This window comes from Ovis aries, chromosome 18 (assembly GCF_016772045.2).
Source record: "Ovis aries strain OAR_USU_Benz2616 breed Rambouillet chromosome 18, ARS-UI_Ramb_v3.0, whole genome shotgun sequence".
NCBI classification, from domain to species: domain Eukaryota; kingdom Metazoa; phylum Chordata; class Mammalia; order Artiodactyla; family Bovidae; genus Ovis; species Ovis aries.
This window is the reverse complement of record NC_056071.1, coordinates 21,988,131-22,000,333: the sequence shown is the minus strand read 5'-3', so window position 1 is coordinate 22,000,333 and position 12,203 is coordinate 21,988,131. Positions and strand designations below refer to the sequence as shown.

At 43.0% G+C, this 12,203-nt stretch overlaps 1 protein-coding gene across 6 annotated transcripts in view; it reads right to left on the bottom strand.

Moving 5' to 3' along the window:
- Positions 1-12,203, bottom strand: part of PDE8A (phosphodiesterase 8A) — a 148,572-nt gene that overhangs the window by 122,040 nt on the left and 14,329 nt on the right. For 2 of the 6 annotated variants that reach the window (XM_060401661.1, XM_060401662.1), the window contains exon 1: positions 220-298. The exons of the other annotated variants lie outside the window; for them this stretch is intronic. The gene's annotated coding sequence lies outside the window, so the exon portion shown is untranslated. Of the gene's footprint in view, positions 1-219; positions 299-12,203 lie in introns of those variants that run through there. 6 annotated transcript variants of the gene reach the window in all.

The window sequence follows — 12,203 nt, the reverse complement described above, 5'->3', positions numbered from 1 at the left end:
ACGAGCTCCTGTGAACTCTGGGGCTGTTTTCCCACTTGTGGAGGCTGCAGAAGCTCTGTGCCAGACGTGTGACCCAACCCCCTGGTAACCGTCCAAGTCCCCCTGGCAGGCACTGCCACACACGACCCAACTCCCGACTCAACTGACCCACCTACCCTGTGCTCCCTCGGCCCCAGTCCTCTCTGTTTGCTTTTTAAGCCTACAGTAGGTGTTCTTTACCTCAAATCTCTTGAAATAAGCACAGGAGGGCAGCTCGAATGACGGGGCTGTCAGCCCTCTGCTGCTCTCCGGACTGAGTGAGTCAGGCAGGACGTTCACGGTTCACATTTCGACACCACAGTGGCAGGAGGTGTCTGTGTGCTGAGCTGATGGCTTCTGGCTGTGCAAATTAGCTTCTTGAACAATTCCTAAATACCAGATTACTTTCAATTGCCTTAGTGAGTAACACATAATACTCCCAAATTGTTCTTTAAAGAACACCATGTGGCAATTTTTTTTTCAAGATACAGCTACTATAAAATCAACAAATTTGACAAATTGTTCAAATTTTGGAAAAGCTTTAACACTTCAACTCAAGAAATAAAGAAGGGACGTATATATCTCTATATATACTATAGAGATAACACTCAGCTATATAAACCAATTGTATCCTGCAACGTGTATAATATATTTATTCCATAATATTTTCCTGATGAAAAAGAAAACTTTAGAGAAGTTGCTAAATAAAACATGGGAAAAGAAAGCATATGAACTATGTTCAGTTCACTTTGGTAGAAGATAAATAAAAAATCTGAATTTATTCTTCAATGAAACTATCTTTCAATTCAGAGACAAATCATTGTCTAAAGGGTTTTTTAAAAAAAAGGAGAAGAATGTTCAAAAATACTTATCTCAGCTGTAATTCCAGGTAACTGAGAAGTCAAACTAGGATAATGTCCATTGAGGTTCTGCTTGGGTGTTCAAGTTTTCAGAGAAACATCACAGATACGGTAGCAACGAACCAAAGCAGAACTCAGAGATCCAGATTCCGTCCTTCCTCTCCCCCTGTTCCGCCTCCCTTTCATAAGATCTTTCATAAGTTCCATCAGTCAGGACAGGGCTGGCTGCAGATAAAGAAAATTAACCTCAAATACTTTATGATAAAGTGGAGTTACAGACTCATGCAAATGCAAAGGGCAGGGTGAGGTCTTCCGAGCCTCAGGATCAGTTCCATAAGGCTCCGGCTCTGTGACTGCAATTTCCCATGCCTGTTCCTGCACGAGCTGGCAGGGTCCTCACTGGGGGGTGGAGGTGAGCACATCCATCCTCCAGGTACTGCAGTGTGACTGAGACAGTTTATGTCACGTGGCTGCCTCTGAACTAGTGACTGGGACCAGAGGATCCGTGTCCTGCCTGACTTCAGCCTGGGTGATGCATCCACTACTGAACAAATGACTGTGGCAAGAAGGACATCAGGGACCCCCCTGGAGCTGGGGGTGGGCTCGCTCAATCCCACCCAAACTTTACTAGTGCTCTGCACAAGAGAAGGGAAAGGGGAAGAATTACAAATGTTTCCAAAGAGGTGTGGTGGAGACTGGCTGGCTGTTGAAAGCCAGTTCCTCTCCTTGCTGGGCACAAACAGGCGTAGACAGATCACATTTCCCAGCCTCCAGGGCAGGGAGGTGTGGCCAATGGAACAGACAGACATGAACTATTTCCAGGTCTGGTCCCTCAAAACCTCTCACCCACAATCTTTCATGCTATTTCCCCTTCTGCAAGCTGTCTGTGCAGACAGGCAGGGTGATCTCAGGGAGCCATGTGTTGGAGACGGCAGAGCCACAAGACGGAATGAGCCTTAGTCTCCGAGCTGCCGCTTAGAGAAGAGTCCTCCACTGATTGGGAACACCTGTTTTAAACTTTGGGCTTCCCTGGTGGCTCAGTGGTAAAGAATCCACTTGCAGTGCAGGAGACACGGGTTTGATCCCTGGGTTGGAAAGATCCCCTGGAGAAGGAAATGGCACCCCACTCCAGTGTTCTTGCCTGGAAAATCCCATGGACAAAGGAGCCTGGTGGGCTGCAGTCCATGCAGTTACAGAGTTGGACATGACTTAGTGACTAAATAACAATTTTAAACTTTACCTGACTGAGCAACTTCTTTGGAGGTTAAGACTTTTGTTTATTTGGGGGTTTGTTACAACAATCAGCCTGTCCTAATAGCTGAAGAAATTAAGGTCTGCAAGTTTGAATGACTTGCCCAAGATACACTTAATTGACAAAACAAACACAAAAACACAGGATGCAATGATCCTGCCTCAAGAACGCAAAAAGGGAAGAGAAGACAAGTGACAGATATGAAAGCACCAGACAGAAGTGATGAGCAACACAGCATCACTAAGTATCTTTGAGGCAGAATGCACAAGTAAGGAGCAGGTCAACCGGGAAGCCCTTTCTATGTCAAAACTGGTGGAAATTTCCCCACAAGTCATCCATTTTTCTCTTACCGAACAGAATTACTGGAAAGTTTCTCTGGTAAGTGAGAATGCAAACTGCCTCTGAGTCACAACTAGGAACAATAACTCTCATTACACATAAAAGTGGATTAATTCTCAAGCTGAAAAGCATTTGGGGACTTGGGCTGGATCCCAGTGTAGGGGAGGCTACTGTCTGTCAGACCAATACCCCTCTCTTCCTGTGAGAGCTGCTCCCATCCAAGTTTCTACTTCAGTGAAAGCTGCTGCTCATCAGAGAAGCCACTGCTGGCCACTGGGCAGGCAGGTGTTTCAAGCTAGGCTCAACTTGGTTCTTCCTACAGACTCTTAAGTAGAGAGTCGAGTCTCTACTGGAAGAGACTCAGTCCCACTCCACTGACAAAGCTGTGAAATTAAAGCCAGGAACTAGCAGAGGACACTGCTTCTTGCTAAGCAGAAAAAAGCAGCCCAAGACACGCATCCGGAGAAAACCATGATCTAAAAGGATGCATGCAGCCCAGTGTTCACTACAGCACTAGTTACAAGAGCCAAGACACGGAAGCAGCCTAAACAGACACCTACGGAAGGAGGGACAAAGAAGATACGGTCCATCATACGTGGACTATTACTCAGCCATTAAAAAGAAGGCAGTAAAGCCATTTGCAGCAACAGGGATGGACCTAGAGTGTCACACTGAGTGAAGTAAGTCAGACGAAGAGAAATATAGTATGACGTCCCTTATATGTGGAATTAAAAAAGAAATGATACAATGAACTCACTCACAAAACAGAGACTCACAGGCTTAGAGAACAAACTAAGTGTTTCCAGGAGGGAAGGATAGGGGAAAGGGCTAGCTAGGGAGCTTGGGAGGGACATGTCCTCACTGCTATATTTAAACTGGACAACCAACAAGGACCTACTGTACAGCGCAGAGAACTCTGCTCAGCGCTACGTGGCAGCCTGGATGGGAGGGGAGTTCCGGGGAGAATGGATACACACGTGTGCGGCTCAGTCCCTTCGACGTCCACCTGAAACTATCACAACATTGTTAATCGGCTCTACCACATACAAAATAAAAAGTTAAAAAGAAAAAAAAATCCTGACTAATATAATCAGCAAAACTGCCTCGAGAGATAAGACAAAAAATTTCACAGCATCTCACAGATCTCCTAAAGTAAAATGAAAAGTACAGAGGCATAGCAATGTCAAGTGTGGACTCAGAAACCAGGGCACTGGGATTTAATCCAAATGCTCCCAGCTCCTGGCCAGGAAACCTTGGGGAAAGCATTAAACCTCCCACTTGCCTCAGTTTTCTTATTCCTACAGGGGAGCCTTTAGGATAACACCAAGCCCACTGGGCTTTCTTGAGGATTAAATTAGTTAATACACATAAAGTACTTGGAACAATACCTGGTATGTAGTAAACAGTCAATGCATGTGCGTTATTGTTACATTTTATCAACCTTAGTTGATGTCTGGGTTAGTGACCCCCATTTTTAGCAAGCCAAGGTGGATCAAGCCAGGTGAAAGCAGGCCCCACACTGACCACAGAAGAAAACATGTCTGTCCCACACTACCTGACCGTCAGAGCACACCATCAAGTCCTGACACTCTTTTCATCTGTAAGGAAGGGACGCCTTCAGGTGCCCACTAAGGATAGCAACCACCTCAGACCCTCCGGGAGCTGAGCAAGGATGCGCTGTATCAGACACCAGCCTGCCCCTCTGTCCCCTAGGGTATCTGTTCTCTCCAACCTTCTTCAACTCCCTGGGCCCCCAGGAGCCACAGTGAGACCGCGGGGTGGGGGCCCCAGACCTGCCCATGGGGACCTCATCCATCTTCTGAGCATGCATGATCTTGACAGTTTGAACCCTTCGTCCCATCTTAGGCTTGTCTTCCCTTCCCCACAAGGGAATTTCACAAACACAAAAATCTGAGGGTACTTGTTCCAGACATAAGATGCTTCCTACGACAATCACCTACTTCCTTCATAGAGCTCTGCCTCCAAAGGTTTTTTTTTGCTCTCTCTGCTGATTAAGTTGGGGAGAAATTCTCAGCAGAGTGCTTTTCTGGAAACTGCACAGTTTATTAAGTCCCTGGAAGTATAAGGAAGAGCCTGAAGCGTTCGGTCTGTAAAGGCATGGGATGAAGCTAGAGGAGGCTGGGTGTTGAGGTCATGGAGAGGAATGGGCAGTGGGCAGCCACAGAGGGTCTGAGGCAGGGAATGGCAGGACCCCTCTGCACCTCCTCTGAACTTCTGCCTGCAGGGCATCTGCACGTGGGGCCTGCTTCTCTGGGAACTTGGAGACGTGGAGAAGGCTAAGAACACTGGGAGGGGGCAAAGCCCTCAGGACATCCACCAAAAACCCCCGACTCCAAAGCAACCTGGTGGGTAGAACAGGGGCCCAGCAAGAGTGTCAGGCCCACAGGGCTTTCTAGAGCCTAGCCAGGTGTCAGGAGTGCTGCTGCAACTGGCCAGTGCCTGCCCACTGGAAGAGTAAGGTCAAAGCCGTCAAGCCCTGACCGGAGACCCCCTCCGGCCAGCCTACATGATTCTACTCCAGCAGAAACCGGGCACAGTAAGCTAGCTTTTACACTGTAGCAAAGCTAGCCATATAAACAAGTGACCCCAAACCAAAACTGTGTGATTACCCGGGAGATTCATTTGGGATCTGAGGCATAAATATCCTTGGCCTCTCAAAACAAACACAAGTTCTGGCACTGAAAACTCTTTTTTGGTTTACAGGCCAGCAAACCACGGCACCCCTGTTTATTTTTCCATTATCTGTATATTCAGCAGCACCAAAAGGACTATAACAGAGCTTCCTACTCTCCTAACCCACTGGTGAGAAAATGCAATTCTGATCCATAAGCAAACAGACACCAGAGAAGTCTGTCACGTTTGTGGTGCCCGACAAGCATCTCTGCACGCCTTCTCTCCAACACTTGTTTCATATATGAGGAACTGTGGCTCACGGACAAGTGACACAGCTTGTCCCAGCTGAGTACCAACACGAGAATGCAAGCCCGAGTCTGAGGCCAGTTCCCTCTCCTTTTTGACTGTATCACTGCAAGAGGTATGTTCAGATTTCTGGACAAGCACTGGAGAATCAAGGGTTGGGAAGACACAAACAGAGGCAAGCCAGTTCCCTGGGATGTGTGCCCTAAAGCGGGGGGCTACAAGCACTCGTCTCGCATTACCTGCAAATGCCTACTGCAGACCCTGGTGCACAGGGAGCTCTACGTAAATGTGGCCTGAATGAAAAACTTTGTTATGATCCAATACCTCGTGGTCCAATAAAGAATCAGGGACTATCATGCCAACTCACCAAACCAGAGTTCTTCATGGAGATGGAAAGTTGAGGTGGAAATTCCTACACTGGGGAGAAGTGAGACCAGAAGTCTTCTAAAACACTTCCAAATCAGCCTCTGAAAACTAATCTCACTGTAGAGATCAGAGTCTCGGAGAAGTACTAACTGATTTTTTGGAGTATTAAAAACGAGTGTATGTTGGCTCATACTGTCATCTACCAGTTGTCCCCATAAGAGTGTTCTGAGCCTCTGATAACACTGTTCGACTCACTGCCAGGCTGACCAAACCTCACGCACACCACCTTCATCCCAGGCAAGACTTCACTGCAGCTCACTTCACTTGGAATCTCTAGCTTTTAAAGACTATTTCTTAATGCTAGAATAACAAAAAGACATGACTTCAGTGCTTCGGGAAGAAAAAGAAACAAAACCTCCTGCTTTTACCTACAAATGTTAGGGCAGTAAAGAGAGCCGGTCAAGTATGTATTGAATGACTACATAAATACTGTAGGTTCCCTGCATGCCAACTCCAAGTCCAAACATATGAGTTACAAACTGAGAATAAAGACACAAGTATCTGTAAAGCAATTATCCTTCAATTTAAAAATTAAAAAAGACAGATATCTGTACATGACATTAAAATGAAAACAGAACCATTCTGCAATAATCAAGCAACTCCACTAACAATATCCAAATTCTGATACCCAAATGATAGCATAAATTTCAAGCGTTTGATTTCTTTTTTGCTTCTGATACAATCAAACCGCTAGACCAGAGTACACTATGCCATTTCTTCCTCCATAAAATGGAAGCTTGGGAAGAGTAAAGTTAAACATCTAAATAATAAAATTCTAACAGAATGAAAGATTTCGATATGTAATTGTAATTTATCTGGCCAAATTCATAAATAAAAATTTTACAAAAAACACAATGCTTTTTCATTATAGACTGCCCAAAAGGTCTTAAAATTTGCCGTACCAGAATTGTTTTTAAACCAAGACTCAAAAATAACAGATTCTCCATCTAAAAATAAACCCCAATAAAATACTGCAGATATGCACAAAAACTTAAGATATAGTACTGTCATGTAAATTATGTTTTGAATAAATTTTAATGACATGGGAAAATACAGTTAGCTCTCTGTACCCACATGTAGAGAACCCACAGATACATAGGGCCCACGGTACTGTACTATTTTATACAAGGGACTAGACTATCCACGGATTTTGGCATCCACTGGAGTCCTGGAATCAATCTCCTGCAGATACCACGGATCTTTAAAAAAAAAAAAAAGATAACCAAGGATCGACTACAGTTGCAATTTATTATTAAATTTAAAAGTCAGGATATAAAACTGTACAAAGTATCTGCTTAAAATGTACATTTAAAAATTGATTCAATGGATACACACTACTACATATAAAATTATAAACAACGAGGACCTACTATATAGCATAGGGAACTATATGCAATATCCCATAATACTCTATAATGGAAAAAAATTTGGAAAGGATATATATATATATATAACTGAATCACTCTGGTGTACTCCTAAAACACTGTAAATCAACTGTGTGTTTATGTGAGTGTATGGGTGTGTTAGTTGCTCAGTTGTGTCTGACTCTTTGCAACCCCATGGACCGTACTGTAGACCGCCAGACTCCTCTGCCCATGGAACTCTCCAGGCAATACTAGAGTGGGTTACCATTCCCTTCTCCAGGGGAGCCTCCCGACCCAGGGATCAAATCCAGTCTCCTGCACTGCAGGTAGATTCTTTACTGTCTGAGCCACCAGGGAAGATTAAACCAACTATACTTCAATTTAAAAAACATAGCAAAAAACAATTTTTTAACTTAAAATTTCCTATGCATGCATAAGAAAAAAGAATGCAAGGAGTTACTAATATATTATGTACAAATATCTTGAAGCATATTGTCTTAAAACCCAAAGCAAATACTGCGCCTCGGGTAAAGAACGAGACATGTTGCTATTAACATCAGGATAAAACAAAGATGCACATTAACACCATTATTATTTAACAAAGTTCTGAAACTCCAAGCCAATAAGAAAACAAGAGATGAAGTATCACTTTTAGAAAGGAAAACCCAAAACCATCAGTCAGCTAATAATGTGAACATTACCTCAAAAACCCAAGACACTATACAGTTAAAATTCATATATTTGACAACAACCATAAAAGACAATCAACTGAGAAACTACACAATTGTTTACTAAATTAGGTAACATCAATATATTTCATCTAACTGAAACAGTAGATTTAATGAAGATTCTGGCTACAACAGAATTATCCTATTAATAAAAAGGAATGAGACCCATATGAAAATAGTTAAATGAATAATAAACTCATATTTATGACAGAAGAATCCTATAAAGCTACTGATTCTTCCCAAATTACAGTGGATTTAACTCCAATACAGGCTTCCCTGTTGGTTCAGACTGTAAAAGAGTCTGCCTACAACGCAGGAGACCTGGGTTCAATCCCTGGGTTAGGAAGATCCCCTGGAGAAGGGAATGGCAAACAATTCCAGTATTCTTGCAGGAAAACTCCATGGACAGAGGAGCCTGGTGGGCTATAATCCATGGCGTCGCAAAGAATCAGACATGACTGCGTGACTTGCACTCACTAACTCCAATACAAACAAACTCTCCCCCAAATTCGAGAGTAGAACAAAATCATTCTAAAATTGATACGGAAGAAGAATGGGTTAAGGAAGTTTTCTTTAATGGGGCATAATGAGAAAAAGGATTAACCTTATCAGACACTATTAAAACACATAAAGCTATAAAATGAAGTCAGTGCTGTAACAGGGCAAGTAAGGATAGATAATCAAAACAGACAGTGCAAAGATATGATAAAGGTGAGAGTATAAATCAACTGGGAATAAAAAGAATCATCCACACAAAAAGACGCTGGAATAATGACTATTTTGGAGAATTATGTCCACCAGGGAAGCCCTAAGAGTAATATTTTAAAACCCAACACATTCATTACCATTTGAGGCACCAATTCCTTACTATTAAAACTGTTAAAGGGAAAAATAAAGCACTTATACTGCCCTTCCAATAAGAACTGTATCTTATAGTAGTGATAGGCCTAACTGTTGAAGAAACTTCTACTTTACAGAAGAGCATAACTACTGCATGGAGAAAAGTGAAATGAATGAGGAAACCTCATTTGTTAATACTAGGGAGAACTGTTACTTTAGATAAGGATTATCAAGTGGTGCTATAAAGGAAGGGACTTCCCTGGTGGCTCAGATGGTAAAGCGTCTGTCTACAATGCAGGAGACCCGGGTTCGATCTCTGGGTTGGGAAGATCCCCTGGAGAAGGAAATGACAACCCACTCCAGGACTATTGCCTGGAAAATCCCATGGACAGAGGAACCTGGTAGGCTACAGCCCATGGGGTCGCAAAGAGTCGGACATGACTGAGCCACTTAACTTTCACTATAAAGAAAGGGAAGGAGGGAGAAAGAGAAAGCTTAGGTGAACAGCTTATGGTGAATTAAACATTTGTAGGGACTTCCCTGGGGGTCCAGTAGTTAAGACTCCACACTTCACCGAAGAGGGTGCAGGCTGATCACTGGCTGGGGAACTAAGGTCACAAATGCCCTGGGGCACAGCCAAATAGATAGACAGATAGATACACTTTAAACACACACACACATTTATATTATGCCAAGGGCCACAAGGTCACCTTCTAGTCATATGAGGAGAACATAAAAGTTCTAGTGGAGTAATCAGATGGTCATCACCCTAACCCAGTAGTCAATCTGAGCATCTGTAATGGTGGGCCAATCAGACATCATGTATTTTCTGATGTGGTTTGTGACTCGCCAATGATACAGCCTAACCCAAAACATCTAACTTTAATCCATGTTGGATGTGATTTCTAGTTTATAGGAAATCAGCAGATAGAGGGGAAAAGCTCAATGACACCACAAGGAACCTGTAAGATGAGTCCAGAAGTTGGGACCAAGTAAGTGGTCAGGTCTCTTCAACAACTCGGTGTAATATAAAAGGTGGGGCTGGGCAGGCTAGTTTAAAGGCAAGGTAAGGGTCACGACAAGCAGATGCAATGCAGGAGACATTTCTAGGATCCCCAGGGAAATTGGTATGGTATGATACAGCTATTAGATAAAACTAAGTACTGAGATGGAAACATGAAGACCACTGGCTGCAGAAAGTCTATTGCCAAACAGTATGTACTTATGGTGGCTCCTCAAAAAATTAGGAACAGAATTACCGCATGATCCATCAAGTTCACTCCCCAAAAGAACTGAAAGCAGGAACTCATAGATATGTATACCCCTGTTTGTACGCTGCGTTATTCACAATAACCCAGAGGCGGAAGCAATCCAAGTGTTCACCAGTGGATGAACGGATAAACTAGATGTGGTGTGTGCATACATGGGATATTACTCAGCCCTAGGAATGAAACTCCGATACATGTTACAACATGGATGAACCCTGAAGACACTGTATTAGGTGAAATCAGCCAGTGACAAAGTGTAAGTACTCCATGGTTCCACTTGCATGAGGGACCTGGGGTAGTCCAAAGGCAATAGTGGTTGCCAGAGGCTGGGGAGGAGGAAATGAGTTTAATGTCTGAAGTTTTAGCTTTGGAAGATGAAAGGGTTCTAGAGGTTGACAGAGGTGGAGACTGTAGAAAAATGTAAAGATACTTAATGCCACTCAATTGTACACTTAAAACTGATTAAATTGGTAAATGTAATGTATACTTTATAATTTTTTAAAAAACCATTATGTACTGTATAATCTAATTTCAGTGGGAAAATGTAATTATATACACAGATAGATCAGGGGAGGACAGGCAGACAGGGGAGGGAGAGAGGGAGGAGGAGAGGGAGGGGGAGATAAAGAATCTGGAAGGACATGTACTAACATGTTATAGTAAGTGATCTCTAGCTGTGGAGGCACTAGCTAATTTTCCATACTCTATATACTGCCTCTCTAATAAGACAGGATGTTGTATAAAGAAAATAGGAAAAAACATAAAGAGTATACATTTGATTTCACAAAAATATGAAATGTTTACGATTTTAAAAATATTCAATAAAGAGAAAAAGACTAGAGAAAAAGATATGCAATAAGCATGAGCGATCAAAACTTAATTCCCAAACACATTAGAAAGCTCTTATAAAATTCTTTTAATTCTAAAACCCAGAGAAATAGGCAACAGACATAAATTCAGTGGAGGCAAAGTTCAAGTGTTCAAAACACACTTGGAAAAGAAAAAGGTAACCATGAATGAAATAAATTATAACTAAAATACCAATATAAAATATCACTCTCCCACAATCAGATTGTTGAAAGCCTAAGAAGTACTATCATACGCTCCTGTGATGTTAAAATCTGATCACATCTTTCCAGAGGGCAATTTAACAATGTGGATCATGAGCCTTTAAAAGTTAACAATCATGGGACTTCCCTGGTGTGCAATAGGTAAGAATCCGCCTGCCAATGCAGGCGACACGGGTTCCATCCCTGATCCAGCAAGACTGCACATGCCTCAGGGCAACTGTGCCCGTGTGCCACAAATGCTGAGCCCACGCGCCTAGAGCCTGCGCCTGCAACAAGAGAAGCCCCCTCAATGAGCAGCCCACACACCACAGCGAAGAGGATCCCTGGCTCCCAGCAAGTAGGGAAAGCACGGGCGCAGCAACCAAGACCCAACATAGCCAAAAACAGAGACAAAAAAGTTAATAGTCACAGTACTATGACTCACTCACACATGAAACAGAGGAATCTCAAAAGCATAACGCTAAGTGAAAGAAATATAAAACAGTGTATACCACATAATTCCTCTTATTGTGAAATTCTCAAACAGACAAAGCTCACCTACAGTGGGGGAAAAAATGAAAAGGTGGCTGCAGGGATGGCCGGAAAAGAGCCTGGGAAGGAGCAAGAGTGAACTTTCTGGAAAGACAATATTCTAACCTTGACAGAGGTTTGACTTACACAGATAAATGTATGCATCTGTCAAAACTCAGCAAATGCACAATAAATGTTTATGCATTTGATTGCACATAAATTTTATCTCAAAAGAAAAATCTAAATACTGAACTCTAATTAATGATATACACGCTGCAATATTTTAGGCAAAGTCTGCTGCTGCTGCTAAGTCACTTCAGTCATGTCCGACTCTGGGCGGCCCCATAGACGGCAGCCCACCAGGCTCCTCTGTCCCCGAGATTCCCCAGGCAAGAATACTAAAGTGGGGTGCCATTTCCTCCTCCATAGGCAAAGTACAGATGTCTGCAATTACTTTAAAATGCATCAAAGGAAAGGAGGTAGAGACAGCAAGAGACTGACACACAGTTGCCTCCTGGTTTCTGCAGGGCACTGCTTTCAAGACTCCCTCAGACACCAAGTCCATGGATGCAAAAGTCCCTTATGTGA